This window comes from Schistocerca piceifrons, chromosome 3, assembly GCF_021461385.2.
Source record: "Schistocerca piceifrons isolate TAMUIC-IGC-003096 chromosome 3, iqSchPice1.1, whole genome shotgun sequence".
Classification (NCBI taxonomy): domain Eukaryota; kingdom Metazoa; phylum Arthropoda; class Insecta; order Orthoptera; family Acrididae; genus Schistocerca; species Schistocerca piceifrons.
Window position 1 is genome coordinate 745,694,518 of NC_060140.1, and position 6,000 is coordinate 745,700,517.

Genomic DNA, 6,000 nt, shown 5'->3' on the forward strand with positions numbered 1-6,000 from the left:
CATGGAAGACCCAGGTGTAAGACCTGCCCAATTCAACCAACCAGCACTTCCTGTTACAATCCTGTCACCTGCTTGTCTTAACCCATCAGAGGCCAGGCCACCTGTGAAAGAAGTCATGTCACATACCAGCTCTGCTGGAATCATTGCAGAGCTCTTTATGCTGGTACAGGTACCAACTACTGTCTACCAGAATGAGTGGTCACTGCCAAACTGTGGCCAAGAGCACGGTATCCCACCCTGTGGCTCAACATGCAGCTGAACATAAATTGCTTGATTTTGGTGGCTGCTTCACAACAGGGGATATATGGATTCTCTCCTCGACCAGCACTTTTCTGAACTGCACAGATGGGAGTTACGCTTACACCCAATCTCTGCTCCCAAATCTGACCTTGGTTTACAGTAACCTACTAACTCCACACCCTCCACCCAACACTTTCCATCCCTCCTGTCCTATTACTTTCTCCCTAATCATGTCCCTCACTGTCATTGTGTGCCACCCTCTGCCAATGCAGTTACCCATCTTCCTCTATGCTGTTCCTCTCCTTTTCTGTTCCACACTTACCTTCCCCACAGCCTCTTGACACTGCACATGGCAGTCTTGTCATACCTCCCTTTAGTCCCCTCACCTCTGCCAGACAGCACCTTCCCCTCCCCCACCCATGCTCTACTATCCCTCCCCCATTTCTGCCCCACTCCAGATTGCCACTCAGTGTGACAATTGCATTCCGATCTGAGGTGCCGGTGATGATCACGTGTGTATGATGTGGGCTTGCTTTTGTGAATGTGCATGTGTTATTTTTTCTTTTCTGAAGAAGGCTTTGACTATAAGCTAAATATGTAAAAGTCAGTCCATTGTGCGTGCCTGCAACTTAACATGTCGTCTTTACTATGAGTAGCAATCTATCCTTTTTGCTAACATTGTTGATATTCCAACCTGCAGTTTCCATTGTTCAGTATCCATAAGTGAGTTATCAGACTGGATTAGCAGTACTATAAGATCACTTGCTGATGATACTGTTGTGTACAGGAAAGTACCATCAGGACAATCTTAAGGGGATTGGCTGTAATGACCAAAAGTTCTCTTTAAATATGAATAAATGTAAGATAATGCCTGTAACAATGAGAAATGATCCTGCAGTTACTGAATAAATGGTTAGTGATTAACTTCTTGAGCACATCATATTGTATAAGCACTTAGCGATAATACGAGGGCAGTTCAGTAGGTAATGCAACACATTTTTTTTCTCGGCCAATTTTGGTTGAAAAAACCGGAAATTTCTTGTGGAATATTTTCAAACATTCCTGCTTCGTCTCGTATAGTTTCATTGACTTCCGGCAGGTGGCAGCGCTGTACGGATCTGTTAAAATGGCGTCTGTAACGGATGTGCGTTGCAAACAACGGGCAGTGATCGAGTTTCTTTTGGCGGAAAACCAGGGCATCTCAGATATTCATAGGCGCTTGCAGAATGTCTACGGTGATCTGGCAGTGGACAAAAGCATGGTGAGTCGTTGGGCAAAGCGTGTGTCATCATCGCCGCAAGGTCAAGCAAGACTGTCTGATCTCCCGCGTGCGGGCCAGCCGTGCACAGCTGTGACTCCTGCAATGGCGGAGCGTGCGAACACACTCGTTCGAGATGATCGACGGATCACCATCAAACAACTCGGTGCTCAACTTGACATCTCTGTTGGTAGTGCTGTCACAATTGTTTACCAGTTGGGATATTCAAAGGTTTGTTCCCGCTGGGTCCCTCGTTGTCTAAACGAACACCATAAAGAGCAAAGGAGAACCATCTGTGCAGAATTGCTTGCTCGTCATGTGGCTGAGGGTGACAATTTCTTGTCAAAGATTGTTACAGGCGATGAAACATGGGTTCATCACTTCGAACCTGAAACAAAACGGCAATCAATGGAGTGGCGCCACACCCACTCCCCTACCAAGAAAAAGTTTAAAGCCATACCCTCAGCCGGTAAAGTCATGGTTACAGTCTTCTGGGACGCTGAAGGGGTTATTCTGTTCGATGTCCTTCCCCATGGTCAAACGATCAACTCTGAAGTGTATTGTGCTACTCTTCAGAAATTGAAGAAACGACTTCAGCGTGTTCGTAGGCACAAAAATCTGAACGAACTTCTCCTTCTTCATGACAACACAAGACCTCACACAAGTCTTCGCACCTGAGAGGAGCTCACAAAACTTCAGTGGACTGTTCTTCCTCATGCACCCTACAGCCCCGATCTCGCACCGTCGGATTTCCATATGTTTGGCCCAATGAAGGACGCAATCCGTGGGAGGCACTACGCGGATGATGAAGAAGTTATTGATGCAGTACGACGTTGGCTCCGACATCGACCAGTGGAATGGTACCGTGCAGGCATACAGGCCCTCATTTCAAGGTGGCGTAAGGCCGTAGCATTGAATGGAGATTACGTTGAAAAATAATGTTGTGTAGCTAAAAGTTTGGGGAATAACCTGGTGTATTTCAATGCTGAATAAAACAACCCCTGTTTCAGAAAAAAAATGTGTTGCATTACTTATTGAACTGCCCTCGTAGTTGCTGGAAGGGTTCTTGAAGAATGCAATATATCTTCTTCTCCCTTCATGGATTAGGTGATTTCACCTGTTCTGGTCAACAAGATCTAGCCATCTCTTCCATGGCCTCCCATTTGTCTTTTCCCTCATGGTTTGTAGTCAAGAATTAATTTTGAAACTTTTCTTTGAGGTATTCTGTCTGCATGTTCCCACCATCTGTTTTTATATAGGTCTATTTCTTGTTCATTGCATCAACTTGTAATTCATTCCTAATGTCTTCATTGCTGAACTGATTTTCTCTAGTGCACTCTTTAATACTGCAGAGAAATCTCATTTCTGCAGCCTGTATCCCTGCTTATATCCTTTTGTCTGTGAACCCAGGTTTCAGATCCATACAACATAGTATGTTTTTTGCCCCTTCACAAAACGCATTAAATTTTAGGATCTTGTTGTCAATTTCATTGTTGAAATTTAATTCCTTGTTACAGCTGAGATAGTGAAAGTAGGTTACCTGTTCCACTACTACATTATTTACTACAATTTTAGATCTGATAGGTAATTTTCCCTTGAATGCCATAACTTCAGTTTTATTAGTCTGTTGATATGTATGCCATAGGTGACGATGTCTTGTATGTAGATGTTGTCTAATTCCCTGTGCAGTTGTTAACTGTTTCGAAAAGTTACCTCCATCTTCGATTACCCTTCTAAAACGAAAACAAGTGGCTAAACAGAAATTTAAAATAGAGTAGTGTGGGATGGTGAGGGGTGATGGAACGTGTGGAGCTATGTTACCACATTGCGGCTATTCTGGAAGCTAGAATCTGCAATGCAACTTGTAATTATCACTAGAAAAAGTTTGCATTGTACTATTGTGGAGACACCACAGTGATCTGTATGTTCTGAGTATGTGAATAATACAATCTGTGTCACAACTTCTATTATTTTTTTATAACTGGTTTCAGCCAGTATAGGCCGTCTCTAGATCTAAAAACTCATTGCAGCTGTTATTGTGCATTGTCAACAGTTGCTGCAATGAGTTTTTAGATATGAAACTAGCCTATACTTGGTGAAAGTGATTTTCAAAAAATTAGTAAAAATTGTGATGGACACTTTTTATTATTATTATTATTATTGAAAGAAGGTCATGTTATGTGTCAAACAGATGAGAATTTTATGAGCAAAATAAATGTCTTTCATTTGAGTGTACCTTACATCATTCTCAAGTTATGTACAGAACCAGGATGTTGGGGTGTTGCCTAGCACATTGTAAGGTGCTTGTTATATAATTACTCATGCACTTTAAACAATGTGAGTACCAGAATGTGAGCACAAGCTTCAAGAGTGTGCTCCCTGAGGTGCATAAGATTTCTGATGTTCACTGCATGCACAGTTGTCTTAACATACCCCACAGATAAAAATTTAATGGACTTACATCCAGGAAAACTAGTTATCCATGTAAGCCTGGACAGCTAGCTCATAATGAGTTGTGGCACCATTGTGCTAAAAGCAAAATGGAAATGTCACATCTTCAGACAACAGCGGCGGCAGCACATTTTCATCTAACAGCTGCAGACAACAGACTGCTGTTAATTTACCTTGAATGAAGAAGGACCTAACAAGAGAAGAATCCCATATTCCATGCCAAACCATCACGTTTGATGTACCAACTCCTTTTAATGGATTCATCTAATGTGGTTCGATTTCTGACCAGCGTCTGTGATGGTGTTAGTCTCTCCATTTACATAGAAATTAGCTACATATGTAAAGGGTGTGTCACAGGGGAAACAACATTTTTTTGTCAGCTTGTGTGTCACAGGGGAAACAACATTTTTTTGTCAGCTTGTGTGTCACTCTTCCTGCAGACTGGATCGTTCATGGTGAGATAGTGTAACATCTGCATTTTGTAAAGGTGCCATTTATGTAAGGCCAAAATTACCATTATTGATGTATAACGGACTCACTTTCCTGCAAGATGTGAGGAGTACTGCACTCTGGACTCCTTACTGAATGATGCCAGAACAATGGTTGATGTTGCTTCAGCCAGTCATTTTTGATCATCCATTTTTTGGTTCGTCTGTGACAGAGCCAGATTTACGGAATTTTGCAAGCAGTTTCACCACCACAGTGTGGGTTATGAGTGGTTTGTCTGGGTTACAGTCGTTGAAACCCTCTGTGATAACAAAGATGCTCCTCTCTCCTAATAGTTGGAGCATCTCAGTGTGTTCAGCTTGTGTTAATATCACCTGCTTCCAGGCCAACCGTAAAGAAGAAACTTGAGCCGTACCTTGAGTCACTAAATCTATATTCAAATGAGTCACCATTGATTTTCTTGTTTGTCTGTTTGATGAGTCATATGGCTTTCCATTTGAAAATTATGAGTTGTATCCAAGATAGTGGTTTCCAAAAGAAAATGAGCACCATTTTGGAAACAAAACTCACAGCACAGGTTCGTTCTCTCTCTCTCTCTCTCTCTCTCTCTCTCTCTCTCTCTTCCCCCCCCCCCCCCCCCTTACTACCTGACTTTAACTTTCTGTTTATTTGCCTGTTTTTATTTTAGAAGCATGAATCAACACCTATGGACTACACTGTATGTATCAGCTTCAATATTTGTACAAAATATATTCACATAAATCTTGAGGACAAAATGTTTCACTGACTCCTCTGTGCTGTGAGGCTATACCCTCTACTGGAAGGGCGACCTGACTGGAGAAAGTGCCAAGGGCGGGATATTGTATTTGTAAACAGCACATGCCACTCCCTTGCTGTATCCCTAGTTGCAGTTTGAACCAACATTGGTCGAAAGATCACTATATGCTCTACCTGATCTCACAAATCTTATACATCTACATCTACATGATTACTCTGCTATTCACAATTAAGTGCCTGGCAGAGGGTTCAATGAACCACCTTAAAGATGAAACTTCCTGGCTGATTAAAACTGTGTGCCGGACCGAGGCTCGAACTCGGGACCCTTGCCATTCACAGGCTAGTGCTCTACCATCTGAGCTACCCAAGCATGACTCGGGGCCCCATCCTCACAGCTTCACTACAGAGTGAAAATCTCATTCTGGAAACATCCCCCAGGCTGTAGCTAAGCCATGTCTCCACAATATCCTTTCTTCCAGGAGTGCTAGTTCTGCAAGGTTTGCAGGAGAGCTTCTGTAAAGTTTGGAAGGTAGGAGATGAGATACTGGCGATGAGATACTGGCAGAAGTAAAGCTGTGAGGACGGGGCATGAGTCGTGCTTGTGTAGCTCAGATGGTAGAGCACTTGCCCATGAAAGGCAATGGTTCCGAGTTCGAGTCTCGGTCTGGCACACAGTTTTAATCCGCCAGGAAGTTTCATATCAGCACACACTCTGTTGCGGAGTGAAAATCTCATTCTCACCTTAAAGCTGTCACTCTACCATTCCACTCTTGAATGGTGCGCGGGAAAAATGAGCACTTAAATTTTTCTGTGTGGCCCTGATTCCT